General features: G+C 41.9%; 1 protein-coding gene across 9 annotated transcripts in view; it reads right to left on the reverse strand.

Annotated features, from left to right (window-relative positions):
• Positions 1-12769, reverse strand: part of RIMKLB (ribosomal modification protein rimK like family member B) — a 46288-nt gene extending 33519 nt beyond the window's left edge. For 5 of the 9 annotated variants that reach the window (XM_070790184.1, XM_070790185.1, XM_019961611.2 and 2 more), the window contains exon 1: positions 12315-12517. The gene's annotated coding sequence lies outside the window, so the exon portion shown is untranslated. Of the gene's footprint in view, positions 1-10561; positions 10586-12314; positions 12518-12614 lie in introns of those variants that run through there. The other 4 variants (XM_070790180.1, XM_070790181.1, XM_070790182.1 and 1 more) reach the window with 4 other exon arrangements.
• Positions 12770-16215: the final 3446 nt, after the last annotated feature.

Here is a 16215-nt window from a genome sequence, read left to right on the forward strand (position 1 = left end):
GACATTTAACTGAGTAAGTCCGGCTGCCCAATAACATATCTGTATGAGAAGAGTTTATTCTCCAAAAGTGTAAGATAAACACAGCATTTGCAAATGCCCACATACACATAGGAGCTTATTTTTCCTCTTAGAATGTAAAATCAGATCTAACTCTCATCCTCTTCATCTAAAAGTACCAAGGAAAATGATATATAAATATCAGATCCTAAGTGAATGCTAAAATAGTGTTTTTGAAATAGAAGAAATTTATAAAATTTTATATTATAAAATTATAATATTATTATAAATTTTAAATTAGAGAGTTTTCCTGTGAAAATTATGGATAAACACACAAATTTATCTTTATCTGCTATCTTCCAATAGTCCAGGCAAGGCTAATTAAATGAGAATCCTAAGATGCTTCTTCATTCATTTTTCTTGAGAGGCCTCTTCCCAATGGTAATTATTCTGCTAAGGAAAAAGCAAAATCACAGTCTACCATCTGATTATATTAAGGACATTTTTTACTACTAGAAAAATTCTTTATTCCAGATAAGATACATCAAATGAACTCAGACTAAAAAGACAGAAAAGGAAAAAATGTTGGAAAAAACATATATACACTTACATAAAAACTAGGATTTACTCCATTTGGCAATTACTACAGATGTGCTTTCAATGACATCATTCTGTCCTGGATGTGAAATACAGGAGCTGGATCCGGTTTATACACACAAATAACAAATGTGTGAACAGTCAGTCTTTGCCTATTATCTTCTCTAACTCTTTTCTCCTGTCAGCTCTCCTCCTGTACATAATCCCCAGGGCTTCATTCTTAAATCTTTCTTTCCCTTCTCTAGAAAAGTCATTCTCAGCCCAGTTTCAACTACTATCATTGACCTACTAAATATATTTTTCCAACCAGGAGTTGAACTGAATTTCAGATCATCTTTTAATGTGCCTAATGGGCATCCCTAACTCAGTGCTCCCACTACTGCCTCAGTTAAGCAAGCAAAGAACTATAGTACATATTTATTGAATCACTGGATTTGCACAGTTCCAAGCCATGCTGTTTAAGAGTTAACTGTGTGTGTGTGTGATGATATATATTATAAACAGATGATCTAATAGAATCACAATGTTTAAAGATGTTGAATGGCATGCCTTATCAAACTCCAAATTGAATAATGAATTATTTTAAAACTGAAAGTTAAATGAACACTGCTGCTGCTGCTAAGTCAATTCAGTCCTGTCCGACTCTGTGTGACCCCACAGACGGGAGCGCACCAGGCTCCCCCATTCCTGGGATTCTCCAGGCAAGAACACTGGATTGGGTTGCCATTTCCTTCTCCAATGCATGAAAGTGAAAAGTGAAAGTGAAGTCGATCAGTCCTGTCTGACTCTTCGAGACCCCATGGACTGCAGCCCACCGGGCTCCTCCATCCATGGGATTTTCCAGGCAAGAGTACTGGAGTGGGGTGCCATTGCCTTCTCTGAAATGAACACTACCTTCAAATTAAACCTTGGGTATTACTAGTCAAAGCTATGGTTTTTCCAGTAGTCATGTATGATATGAGAGTTGGACTATAAAGCAAGCTGAGAGCCAAGGAATTGATGCTATTGAACTGTGGTGTTGGAGATGACTCTTGAGAGTCCCTTGGACTGCAAGGAGATCCAACCAGTCCATCCGAAATGAAATCAGTCCTGAATATTCACTGGAAGGACTGATGCTGAAGCTGAAACTCCAATACTTTGCCCACCTAATGGGAAGAACTGACTCATTTGAAAAGACCCTGATGCTGGGAAAGACTGAATGTGGGAGGAGAAGGGGACAAGTGAGGATGAGATAGTTGGATGGCATCACCGATTCGATGGACTTGAGTTTGAGCAAGCTCCGGGAGTTGGGAGTTGGTGATGGACACGGAAGCCTGGCGTGCTGCAGGCCATGGGATCCCAAAGAATCAGACACAACTGAGCAACTAAACTGAACTGATTACAGTAACCATTTACAGATTAAGAAACGTACATTAATACAATTAAGAAATGCACCTATTTTTTTTTTATTAAGTGATACTAAACAGCATAGCCTGAATATCCAAAGATGTTCTTTCAGTCCCAACAACCTACTAAATCATACTACCCACCTATCATACTACCCAAATCATACTACCTACCTATATTGACTTCAATTAAAACTTTTAACACCTACTTTCTTATGCTTAAGGTTTTTAACCAATGATCTGATTATCAATGCTTTTCTCTCAATAAATTCTAATGCTTCCCTCCTCCCCTCCAAGCCCAACAAAACACAATTTGGAATATATATGAAATTTATCCTTTTCCCTTTCCTTGTCTTATCCAAAGGTCTCTATAAGAGGTGGGACTGTATTACTGTTAAAAATAAGAGTGGGAATAAGAGGCAGAGGGACAAAAGCATTAAGAAGGATGAGAGAAAGGAAGAAACGCTTTAGTATGTATATGTGGTGGTGGAGTGTGCGATTTATTAAAGATACAGAAAATAAAGAACTAAAGAGCCCCTGGATGACAGTAAAAGTGGAGAGTGAAAAATCTGGCTTAAAACACAACATTCATAAAACTAAGATCATGGCATCCAGTCCCATCATTTCATGGCAAACAGATGGGTGTAAAATGGAAAAAGTGACAGACTTTCTTTTCTTGGGTTCCAAAATCACTGTGTATGGTGACTGCAGACTTAAATTGAAGAAAGTAGAGAAAACCACTTGACCATTCAGGTATGACCTAAATCAAATCCCTTATGATTATACAGTGGAAGTGAGGAATAGATTCAAAGGATTAGATCTGAAAGACAGAGTGACTAAAGAACTATGGACGGAGGTTTGTGACATTGTACAGGACGCAGTGATCAAGACCGCTCCCAAGAAAAAGAAATGCAAAAAAGCAAAATAGCTGTCTGAGGAGGCCTTACAAATAGCTGTGAAAAGAAGAGAAGCAAAAAGCAAAGGAGAAAAGGAAAGCTATACCCATGTGAATGCAGAGTTCCAAAGAATAGCAAGGAGAGATAAGATAGCCTTCTTCAGTGATCAGTGCAAAGAAATAGACGAAAACAATAGAATGTGAAAGACTAGAGATCTCTTCAAGAAAATCAGAGATACCAAGGAAACATTTCATGCATAGATTGGTACAATAAAGGACAGAAATAGTATGGGCCTAAAAGAAGAAGATATTAAGAAGAGGTGGATACACAGAAGAACTATACAAAAAAGATCTTCACGATCCAGATAATCACAAAGGTATGATCATTCACCTAGAGCCAGACATCCTGGAATGTGAAGTCAAGTGGGCCTTAGGAAGCATCACTATGAACAAAGCTAGTGCAGGTGATGGAATTCCAGTTGAGCTATTTCAAATCCTAAAAGATGATGCTGTGCAAGTGCTGCACTCAATATGCCAACAAATTTGGAAAACTCAGCAGTGGCCACGGAACTGGAAAAGGTCAGTTTTCATTCCAATCCCAAAGAAAGGCAATGCCAAAGAATACTCAAACTACCACACAATTGCACTCATCTCACACACTAGTAAAGTAATGCTCAAAATTCTCCAAGCCAGGCTTCAGCAATACGTGAACTGTGAACTTCCAGATGTTCAAGCTGGTTTCAGAAAAGGCAGAGGAACCAGAGATCAAATTGCCAACATCCACTGGATCATCGAAAAAGCAAGAGAGTTCCAGAAAAACATCTATTTCTGCTTTATTGACTATGCCAAAGCCTTTGACTGTGCGGATCACAATAAACTGTGGAAAATTCGCAAAGAGATGGGAATACCAGACCACCTGACCTGCATCTTGAGAAATCTGCATGCAGGTCAGGAAGCAACAGTTAGAACTGGACATGGAACAACGCTGGGTTGAAGGAAGCACAAGCTGGAATCAAGATTGCTGGGAGAAATATCAATAACCTCAGATATGCAGATGACACCACCCTTATGGCAGAAAGCGAAGAAGAACTAAAGAGCCTCTTGATGAAAGTCAAAGAGAGTGAAAAAGGTGGCTGAAAATTCAACATGCAGAAAACCAAGATCATGGCATCTGGTCCCATCACTTCATGGCAAATAGATGGGGAAACAATGGAAACAGTGACCGACTTTATTTTTCTGGGCTCCAAAATCACTACAGATGGTGATTGCAGCCATGAAATTAAAAGACACTTGCTCCCTGGAAGAAAAGTTATGACCAACCTAGACAGCATATTAAAAAGCAGAGACATTACTTTGCCAACAAAGGTCTGTCTAGCCAAAGCTATGGTTTTTCCAATAGTCATGTATGAATGTGAGACTTGGACTATAAAGAAAGCTGAGCACTGAAGACTTTATGCTTCTGAACTGTGGTGTTGGAGAAGACTCTTGAGAGTCCCTTGGACTTCAAGGAGATCCAACCAGTCCATCCTAAAGGAAATCAGTCCTGAATATTCACTGGAAGGACTGATGCTGAAGCTGAAACTCCAATACTTTGGCCACCTGATGGTAAGAACTGACTCATTTGAAAAGACCCCGATGCTGGGAAAGATTGAAGGAGTGAGGTGAAAGGGAGGACAGAGGATGAGATGGTTGGACAGCATCACCGACTCAATGGACATGAGTTTGAAAAAACTCCAGGAGTTGGTGATGTACAGGAAGGCCTGGCATGCTGCAGTCCATGGGGTCACAAAGAGTCAGACAAGACTGAGTGACTGAACTGAACTGATGGTGACTGCAGCCATGAAGTTAAAAGATGCTTGCTTCTTTGAAGAAAAGCTATAACTAACCTAGATGGCATATTAAAAAGCGGAGACATCACTTTGCTGACAAAGGTCTGAATAGTCAAAACTGTGGTCTTTTCAATATTCGTGTATGGATGTGAAAGTTGGAGCATAAAGAAGGTTGAGCACCAAAGAAATGATGCTCTCAAACTGTGGTGCTGGAGAAGACTCTTGAGAGTTCCTTGGACAGCAAGGAGATCAAACCAGTCCATCCTAAAGAAAATCAACCTGAATATTCATTGGAAGGACTGATGCTAATGCTGAATCTCCAATGCTTTATTACCCTGATGCAAAGAGCCAACTCATTGGAAAAGACCCTGATGATGGGAAGGATTGAAGGCAAAAGGAGAAGAGGGCGGTAGGAGATGACATGGTCAGACTGCATCACCAACTCAACAGACATGAATTTAAGCTAACTCCAGGATAGCGAAGCCTGGTGCTGCAGTCCAGGGGGTCTGAAAGAGTCAGACACGACTCAAGAGACTGAACAACAACCACAAAAGAAAATGAATGATAAAATGAAAATCTCAGAAGAGTCTCAAACAATCAGTTAGTAGTGTTGGGGGCTTCCCTGGTGGTCCAATGGCTAAGACTCTGTGCTCTCCACGCAGGGGGCGCAGATTCAATCTCTGGTCAAGGAACTAAATCCCACATGCCACAACTAAAGATGCCATCTTTCGCAACTAAGACCCAGGGCAGCCAAATCAATGAATAAATATAGTTTTCTGAAATACGCCTGTTACCCCATTACCCACAAAACGACTGTCCCTTTGAAACTTGTAGAGATACTTCCTCTACAATCTCATCCTTTAGTTAAGATCCCACTTTAACAATAGTATCACTGTTTGGACACCGTTTTCATTAGCACATTAACTTGAAGGTAGACTGAAATGCTTTGAAAGCAGGAGCAGGAGGTTAGGTATTAATCAAAGATTACAGTGATATAAAGTATGACAGTCCCCTCATTATTCTTCAAAGCGTATACCTCAAAAACAGAGCAAATAGCTAATTTTCCAAATTTTATATGACTCATTCATTCATACTCTCTCCATATAGCTCTTTAATCTGTAATACCCCTTTTTAAAAAAAGTATATACATGATTTGGGGGGTGAAAAATTGAGAGGACAGCCATTTTTCTGTACAGACTCAATAGGGACCCTCCATCAAAAGACATAAGAAAAACAGTAAAACACTGTCTACACAGAAACAGAAAACAATGAAGGTAATAAAGAAAGGGAACACTTTGAAATATATAAACAAGCATCTATAAATTCCCCTTTTTATACATATGCAAGACAAAAGCAAAACAATGCATACAAGTGGGGTTAAAAACATTCTCCATTTATAGTTCACAAAACATTTCCCACTTTGCCTTTTTTTTTTTTTTTTTAAAGATTTTTGTTGTTGTTGTGGACTATTTTTAGTCTTTATTGAAAATTTGCTACAATATTGCTTCTGTTTTATGTTTTGGTCTTTCGGTGGAAAGACATGTGGGAGCTTAACTTCTCCACCAGGTATCAAACATACACCCCTACACTGGAAGGGTAAGTCTTGACCACTGGACTGCCAGGGAAGTCCCTATATTTTGTTATTTAATCTGCACACAATTATGTGAATGTCATTTAGTCCGTACATAATTACGTGAGAAACACAGACATAACATATCCCATCTTAAAGGAACGACCTGCCCAAGATATCACAATAGCAGATCCAAGATCGGGATTCAAGTTTTTTAATTTCTCTGAACTATTTTGATACTTAAAGATATCGAAGGGAATTTAAATAAAGAAAATAAATTCACTTTTGAGTGATTACACGTACCAAATACAATGCTAAGACAGTTTATTTGTATCTTCTCATTTAATCCTCACAACCATCCTCATGACACATTATTATCATCATTTGGCAGGTGAAGCTAAACTAGCAGAGAGGTCACTTGTCTAAATTAGAAAGAGGAAGAGCCCAGAGTCACTTCAAATTCTACATACTCAATAGCAGAGACTGCCACTTGCTTCCCAATATCCACTATCTACTTACTCCTCAGCAATAATGTATCTGATATTTAGCTGAGCAAAGTGCCATAGGACTAAGAACCTTTATTTGTATTCCCTAGGTTTTCTCAACAACTTAATATGATCAAAGCACTGAGTCAAAGTATTGCACTCCAACTTCCAGGAAGCATACTAAAGGGATGTACTCTTCCTTGATCCTTGCTCCATGGTTGTTATGTATCTCTAACATCCATTTGGAGTAAGTCAACTCTAAAAAGCACAGCTACATGTTAGAAGACCTTGACTGCCCAGTGCCATAGCCTTAAGCTGTTTACTATCTCTTTTTCATGAGGAAGAAATAAGTTTAACTTATGTCAAAGATATCTGGGGATTCCTTTATAGTCAAAAAAGATAAACTACTAAATATACAAAAGTAAACATTCAATTGCATAATACATTTAATTAATGAGTGTCTACTATGCACTTTATCTGAAGACACTAAAAATCATGGTAAGAAATGAAGTCTGAGCCCTCAGAGAACTAAAAATGACCTGATGTTAAAATGTCATGAATAAGAAAAAGTGTTCAGTATGACTAAGCACTAGGAAAATGCAAACAAAAACATGAAACTACCTCCCACACAGGATGGTTACTATCAAAAAGAAAAAAAGAATAATAACAACAGAAAATAACAAGTATTGGGGAGGATGTGGAGAAACTGGAAGCCTTGCAAACTGTTGGTGGGAATGTTAAACAGTACAGCTGCTATGGAAAACAGTATGGCAGTTCCTCAAAAAATTAAAAATAGAATCAAAACACAATCCAGGAATTCCACTTTTAGGTATATACCCAAAAGAACTGAAAGCTGAGTCTTAAAGAGGTATTTGTACACACATGCAGCATTATTCATAAGAGCTCAAAGGTGGATGCAAGCCACCTTTATGCCAGATGAATAAATAAAAATGCAGTATACACACAATGCCTTTGAAAGACATCAGATTCTGTTACATGCTTAACATGAATGAATCTTATGCTCCAGTACTAGAGTACTCAAACTCACAGAGACAGAAAGCATAATGATGGTTGTTAATGGCTGGGGCACTGAGAGATTGGGGAGTTAAATGTTTTATGGGTACAGGTTGTCAATAATGCAGGACAAAGAAAAGAATTCTGGAGATGGCCATGGTGGTGGTTGCAAAATATGTGTATACTGAATACCACTAAACTGTTAAGATGGTCAAATTTAGGTGTATACTATACCGTAAAAAGAAAACTGGAAAAAGAAAAAATTGTCATGGACAAAGTAACATGCAAATGCTCACACATTCCCAACTAAAGGGCCTGAAATGCTACCTTTAAATAATCTGTAGGTTAGTTACTAAAATTCCTAGAATACTTTGTGGTATAAAGAAAACCTATGTTTTCTCTGGAATCCAAATAACATTTCTAATGATTTCACTTAACAGAGAAATGTTACATCAGAGTATCTCTGGACGTGGCACAAAATTTCAAAAGTTTCCTGAGATGCAATGCACAGAACAGTTCAAAGTTCATCACATTTAACATGTTAAATGTTGGGCCTTCTTTCCAAAGTTTCTTTCTGGACACTATGCTGAAAAAAACAATTAGGAAACTGTTATTATATTCAAGAAGACTTTATGGATATGGTTAATTACATCACATGTCAAAGGAATAAGCTAACAACTGAGAACTCCAAAACATCAGGGAAGAATTCCAATGCTGCTATAATTGGGCAAACTCACATGTATTTTCAAGATGCAGTTTTCTGATAAAGTATCAAAAGACTGAAATAATGCCAAATACGGGACAGCAGAGCAGTAAGACAGAACAGGTCTGATCTTATACAGCCAATCCATGCTCTATCTTTGTATTTCTAATAACATGAAGGTAAGAGCTAGTATTAGAAGTGGTTAAGAGAGAAAGACAGAAAGAAAGGAGGACTGTTAAGAAGATGATGGGAAAAAAACATTTAAGGGGCAGTTTTTGTTTGTTTGTTTCTATCACATTTTGTGGTGCGCTGTCACTTTTGAAAGAAAAGTAGTAAAAAAAAAAAAAAACCTGGCATAACAATATTCACACAAATTTGTTCTGCTAACTCATCAATTCACAGATAGAGTAGACTCCTCAAGACATTGAAGAGAGAAGTGACTGACAGGGCAAAGGACAGAGAACAATGAAATTAAACTATACACTTTATGAGGACAGAATCCCCATCTATTTTATTCTCAACTAATATCCCCAGTGGGAAGCACAAAACCTCAGAAAGGACAGGGTTAAGAGGGAGTTACTTTAAAGAAGTTTGTTTTACTGAAGTATAACTGGAGATGAAAAAAACATAGCTATTTTCAATATTAAATACCAATACCAAGTAAACGGCCATATAATATCTAAATGTAACTTAGAAATTTAAGTTTTCAGTTTCTCATAAGAAACAAACAACCCAAACCTACTGCTACTTCCCATTCTTGTTATACAACTGATATTGAAATAATTACTTTTGTTAACAATTAAAGTAGGGGCTAGGGTTAGGGTCAGAAAGGAGAGGAAAAAAGATATAAGCAGGGTTCCATGCAGACCAGACTCTAAGGGAGTAGAGCTGGCTAGCTCTGTGGCTTTTGTCCTCCAAGCCAATTTTGAAAGGGAAAAAACACTGGAAAAGAAAACACTGAAACTAACACCATGGCATCAGTTACGATGAAGCCAGAAAATCAGTCCTTGTCTGCAAGCTGAACATTTACACAGATATGTACGGCACATAAATCTAAAGTATATAATATACAGATATTTTTGAAGGTATTATTTCTTAATGACCCTAAAAATATCACAAGCAGGAAAATTCCCAAGTACTGAAAGACAATTTACCCAACCTCTGCGCCTAATCTCCCCTATTCAACCTCTCTTGAAACAACTGCACATGCCAGTACAGCTAACATTGAATAGTACTACTTTTTTCACTGTCCTTATCATAATCTACACCCTCAATTAAATAACACTTCTAAAAGTTCTTTTCTCAAATGCTTATGATAATCCCACTTTCAGAGAGCACTCTTCAAAAACTAACCAGTTTTTGAAGTCTCTACAAATCTACATAAAGTCTCTACATAAAGTCTCTACAAATCTACATCACTTATGTACTCCCCCACCAAGAAAACAGCTATCAGCAAACAACATACAATAAAACTCAATTTTCTCTCTCTTCGTGGGTTGTTCATGGGTACAGAAGTTCTTTCTCCACCCATTTTCTATATTTAGCTTTCTGTCTGCCTCCCAGAGGAAAGTGTTATGTCCCAAAGTGTGGAACAATTAATTCTGCTCTGTTCCATTCCTCTGACCTGGCCCAGTGTTCAGTCCTTCAGCTCAGAGGGAGGAGAGAGGACTTGAGATCACTCTAGTGACTTAACCAGTAGCAAATTCCAGGTAACTACAAATAGGGGAAAGTAAGAATTGGGAGATAATTTGAAAGGTATGTTTCATCTTGTGTCCCAAGAAAGTAATGCACTAAGCTTGGTTGATGTTCAGAGGAAAAAATGAACCTTCACTTTAGAATTTTCTTTACAATATGGCTAAGAAGTGTTAGAATGTTTATAACATACTGCTGGTAATTTCCCTCTGGTGAGCAAAAGCGGACAGAATGAGAAGGAAAAAGGGAAAAAAAAAAGGACAATTTCTTGTTGTTACTCTCCCCTCCATCCCTGAAACAGGAGAAATGATTAACTTATCCAACCAGGAATTGGGCTTCCCAGGTTCGATCCCTGGGTCAGAAAGATCCCATGGAGTGGAAAATGGCAACCTACTCCAGTATTCTTGACTGGAGAATCCCACGGACAGAGGGGTCTGGCGGGCTGCAGTCCATGAGGTCGCAGCAAAGAGCTGAACACAGCACAGCACGCATGGATATCATAACCAGAAACCAAGATCAGTGGAATTTTAGCTGGTAGCCACAAGTCTTGAAGTTTGATTTTAACAGCTCCTTACCCCCTGCAGAGAGAAAGGCAGGATGAGAAAACTGGCTCTTGACTAAGTAGAGGATTCTGAATGTTACTGAACAGAAGACTGAATTTGCTGTTCCCCTTCTTGGTTCTCAGAATCACACACTGCCCACCTCCCCAACAAGGAGACTCCAGCATCGGGGGGTAAGGATAAGAGAAGGTGAGAGAAAACAAGGCAGACAGAGCAAGAAAAACATCAGCCATGTTGCCAAACTAACAACTAAATCCATGACACGAAAGAAGGAAACTAATAGCTAACCAAGACAGAATGGAATAAACAAAAGATCACGTCAAAACAGAATAGGCCTCCTCCCTTTGACACACCAACCAAACAATATAAAAGAAATTTAAACTATAACTACCTTACAACTATATGAGAGCCTTTCATTCCGAAAGTTAGAAAATGAATGGTGACTCTCCATGACTGAAATTTCAGAGGCTGTTTTTAATCCAAATGAATATTTTAAAGTGTGTGGACAATCAACTGATTTTTCAACGACCTTGAAACTATGCGATGTTATCAAAGTGAGGTTTAAAATAAATAATATTTACATTTTAATGGTTAGTTAAAAGTTAAGTCTTCCAGAAACATAATCAACCTATCAAGCCCACAAAAAGAAAATCTTCCATATTAGGCGGCCCAGCTTCCATACAGATTTCAAATCTAACCCAACTCCACAAAGATGTGGGAACAAGTCTGGTAATTAATGGGAAAACAGCACAATGAAAGAATTTACAAGGAGGTTACATGGAGCACGGTTAGTACAAAAATCCCACTCCCAGAAGAGAATCAACGCCTCATCTCTATTCACACACATACGGGGGATAAAACAAATCTGCTACCAGAGATGAGGACAAATTAGTAAGGCAAATCTGAAGTTATTATCCTCTTAACTATTTTGTATTTATGGGGGGAGGGGGTTAAAAGATTTGCATCATGGTCAAATGCCTTTAAAAAAAAAACCAGGACATCCAATTATTAAATGTCACCCCATTCTTATTCAGAGGACTGTCAAAAGGAAAAGGGGGAATAGCTGTCACTTTTTCTAAAACGTGAGGAGGAAAACGTGAAATCAGAACAGAATTAACTGCAGGACTATCACCACCCCCGCCCGCCTCGGTCTCACACCACAGGAATCCGTCTGATGGCACCAGGCGAGGCAGCGATTACCCGGCTCCCGGGGACAGGTTAGCGCCACGCGTGTGCGGCTCGGCCGCGCCTTCCCGGTTCACCACACCCCCTCGACGAGGGGACCGCACTGCTCCGCGCCCGAAGCCGCCGCCGCCTCCCTCCCTCCAGCTTGCCGCACCGGCATCCTCAACCCCTCTCGGCGCGCACTCCCCGCCCGGGGTCCGCCTCACGCCCGCCGCCCCCGGCTCTGAGGAGACCACCGGCCTCCACAAGACTCCGTCCCCGGCGGCTCCCGGGCTCCGGCCCGCTCCTCCGGAGCAAGTTCCGCCCCAACTCGGCCGCGGTGGGCGGGGGTTGAGGCGAAGGGCGGGAGGGCCTCCACCTCTCGCCACGACCCCCTGGGAGGGACGCGAGGGTCCATCTCACCTGGCTCGGGCGGCTCCTCCCTCGCTCTTGGACGGCGGCGCCGGGCTGGCGGCCTCTGAGGGCAGCGCGGGCGGCCGGGCGGGCTGGAAGTCCGAGAAGGAGGGCAGGGGAAGGGGGGTCGGGATGCCGGGAGCCGCCTCCTTTCTCCGCTGCCGCCGCCGCCGCCGCCGCGGCTCCAGCAGCCAGGCCCGACGCCCTCGCCCACTCACCCCCCGCCCCCTTGCTCACAGCCGCGCGGTTGGTGCGGCTCTCCCTCACCCCCACCCCGGCAAACACTCAACCCCACACACGCACACTCACCCCCGGCCGCTCCTCTCTCCCTCACACTCCCTTCACACTCCCTCACTTGCCTGGCGTGCGCGCGGTTGCGCGCGCGACCCCGCTCTCACACAGCGCGCGCGACGCCGGCGGGGGCCGCCCCGCGCTCCCTGAGACCCAAGCGCCGCGCACCGCCCGCCCGCCCGCGTGCCGAGGACCCGCGCGCACACCCGGCCCCGCCCTCCAGACGCTGCTGCGGCGCGGCCGCGGGCCGGGGGGCGGTGGCCGGCGAGCGAGGGGCTGAGCCAGCTAGCCAGCCAGTCGAACCCGACCGAGCGGATCTGACACCTGCGTCGGGACCCGCCCCTCAGGCGCCCCGTCCCCATTCGCAGCCCTTGCGGCCTCTGGGGTCGAGGCGAGGCGGTGGGCGCGCGCACCCGGAGGGCTATGGGAGCTCGAGAGCGCTTCGAGGACGCGCCTTCCCCACCCGCCCCCAAACCGTCCTCACTGAGAAAGGGAAACCGGTGGAGGGGCGAGGTCTGTTCCCAACCCGAAACCGCGTGGTGAATCCCTTCCGTTGTACATACCCTCCCCTCCCTCACAGCCCCTCCTCGGGCCCCACTTAGCCCACCCCTGACGCGAGCCCCCCGAGTCCCCGGACGCGGTAGGCGGTGTGCGTGTCCACCCCTCGGCGCCTCCCGCCCGGCCCCGCCCACCGCCCGCGCTCCCCTGCGGACCCCGGTCCCCGCGAGTCCCTTCAAACGGTGGTCTCCACTCCGGAGGCAGGAGGCAAAGATCTGGGGACAAAGATCGTAAATACCTCTGAGGTCCTTCTCCGTGTTCAGAGTAAGGACAATGCCTCTGTATAGTGTGAGGCCAATTTTTAACTATATCCTATGTTCTCAGGGCTTTTGGCAGGTTTTAAGATGCAGGCGGGGCCGCGTGGCACAGCCAGCTCTACCACTTAGAAACCAGTGTAAACCTTGGGCAAATGAAGTGACCTAACTTTCTCTGAGGCTTTGTTCTGAACAGCGTATGTTCCAAGGTTGCTGTGAGAATGAAATGTGATAATACACTTGAAAGCATTTTGTAAATTCTCAAGCTTTGCGTAAAAAGGAATGTTCACTTCAGTATGTTTCTTCACAGTATGGCTGAGAAGGGACAGATTTTTTAAAAGATGGTGCTGGTAATTTCACGCTGGTGAGGAAGGTCCAAAAACTCCTCTGCAAAGGAGCGTAAGAATATGAATCTGTTGAAAACAACCCAAATGTGAGTGGGGAAGGAAGATGTGTATAGATAGGACAGAATACTATTCAGCCATAAAAAAGAATGAAAGAGTGCCCTTTGTAGAAAGGTGGATGACCCTAGAGGTCAAACCAAAGACCAATACCATATGATATCCCTTATATGCAGAGTCTAAAATATTATACAAATGAAGTAACTTATCTACAAAAGAGAAACACAGACTGAGAACAGGCTTCAGAGAGTGGAATTGGGGGAGAGATGGCTTGGAAGTTTGGGATTAGCAGTTACTAACTGTTATAGTGAATGGATACACAAGGTCCTACCATACCATACAGCACAAGGAACTATATTCAATATCCTGTGATAAACCACAGTTATATGGAAAATAGTCATTTCCAAATAACCTTACTTATTTCTTACCCCCAGATATCGCCAGCTGTGCTACAGTTGTGTCCTGACAAGTCAGCCTTCTTGCAGATCACAATAGCTTCTCAGTCCCCTCAGCCAACAAATTCTTTTCAGCATTCCTTCCCCAATCTTTACAGTCTGCTTTTTTATTTATTTACCACAGAGTCCCCTGACTGAGAAATGTAGCATGATTTAGGGTGTTGTACTGCTGTTACTATATGTTATGACACTGAGTGTAACCTAGGATAGTGAACAAATTTTCATCAAAGATACACGTAGAGGGGCAAAAGTGCTATATGACCTGTTGTTGTCTAGCTGCTAAATTGTATGACAGTCTTTTGCGACCCCATGGACTGTAGCCCACCAGGCTCTTCTGTCCATGGGCTTTCCCAGGCAGAAATACTGGAGTGGGTTGCCATTTCCTTCTCCAGGGTATCTTCCTGACTCAGGGATCAAACCCACATCTCCTGCATTAGCAGGTGGATTCTTTACCACTGAGCCAACAGGGAAATACATATGATCTACTACCTTCAAGAGAAAGGGGGAAAGGTCTACAGAACTAAAATGTTACTATATAGTCCACTGTGATACTATCTCCTGGAACATAAAGTACTTCTCTTCAGTCTGAAGAGGAAAGAGAATTATTTTGCAATCAAAGCTTGATCACAGAGATATGACCACAATGAGCCCAAGAAACCCAGGGAAACTGGCACAGAGAAAAGGTTGCAGACATGCCCAACAGAGGATCCCAATTCACAGTGCCATGAACATCCAGGAAAACCAGGTTGTATAGGTGAAAGTGTGGATAGGGAGTATTAGACTAGTAACTAACTAGCTGCTTATCTTTTTAAAAAATGCTATCAATCATTCAATACACTATCACTATGTGCCAGACACATCCTAAGAAATTCAGAAAACACAGCAACTTTGCTTTCACGTAACCTAGTCAGGGAAACAAAAAAACAAACCTGGGAGTATATTTTTAAAAAACAAAACCAGTGAGAGACTTACCTGGTGGTCCAGTGGCTAAGACTCTGCCTTCCTTTCCTGTTCGGGGAACTAGATCCCACAGGCCTAAGACCTGGTGCAGCCAAATTAAATCCATAACTTTAAAAAAAGAAAGCACAAAGCTAGTGGCATGACACTGTATTTTTAGCATTTCCATAGTGGGAAAGCAAGGTTCAGTTTCTTAGGTTCAATCATAAGTTCGAAGTAGTTATAGGTTTCATAGGTTGATGGTAGTTATGTCTGGACAGGTAAGGACTCATCTCTTCAGGAACAATGTAGTTTATCTTGATTTAATCATGCACCATTCGTTTTTAACCCATAAATTAATATTCTTCAGAAGAGGGTCAGTTGACTCCCTTGAGAAGCCATATTATTAGTAACCTCACATCTCTGGAGTCAGATAAATCTGATTTATCTGATTTGAAATCCTAGCTTTATTTACTGGTGTCATGGGATCGTCACCTCAGTTTTCTTGTCAACAAAATGAAGATTATTTCATTGAACTTTAAGGACTCATGAAAGTGAAAGTGGCTCAGTCGTGTCGGATTCTTTGCAACCCCATGGACTATACAGTCCATGGAATTCTCCAGGCCAGGATACTGGAGTGGGTAGCTATTCCCTTTTCCAGGAGATCTTCCCAGTTCAGGGATTGAACCCAAATCTCCTGCATTGCAGGTGGATTCTTTACCAGTTGAGCCACCAGGGAAACTCAAGGATTCATGAGGTAACATAAATATAATGCACTATATAGAAACTGCACATTAGCTATTATTATACATGGCTGATACCAAAATAGTCAAATACCAAAGAGAAGTTATACAATGTTCAGACATGTGGTGATAGTACAAAGATACATATTTACTGATGTCCCTTTGATTGTGAGACCAACTCTACCCTGAATAATATGTGAGACAAAGTTAAAGTACATCCTTTTCATAAAGCAAAACATTTCCAGATTTTTGTTCTTAGACATAATAGAACC

The sequence above is a fragment of the Bos indicus genome, chromosome 5, assembly GCF_029378745.1.
Source record: "Bos indicus isolate NIAB-ARS_2022 breed Sahiwal x Tharparkar chromosome 5, NIAB-ARS_B.indTharparkar_mat_pri_1.0, whole genome shotgun sequence".
Lineage (NCBI taxonomy): Eukaryota > Metazoa > Chordata > Mammalia > Artiodactyla > Bovidae > Bos > Bos indicus.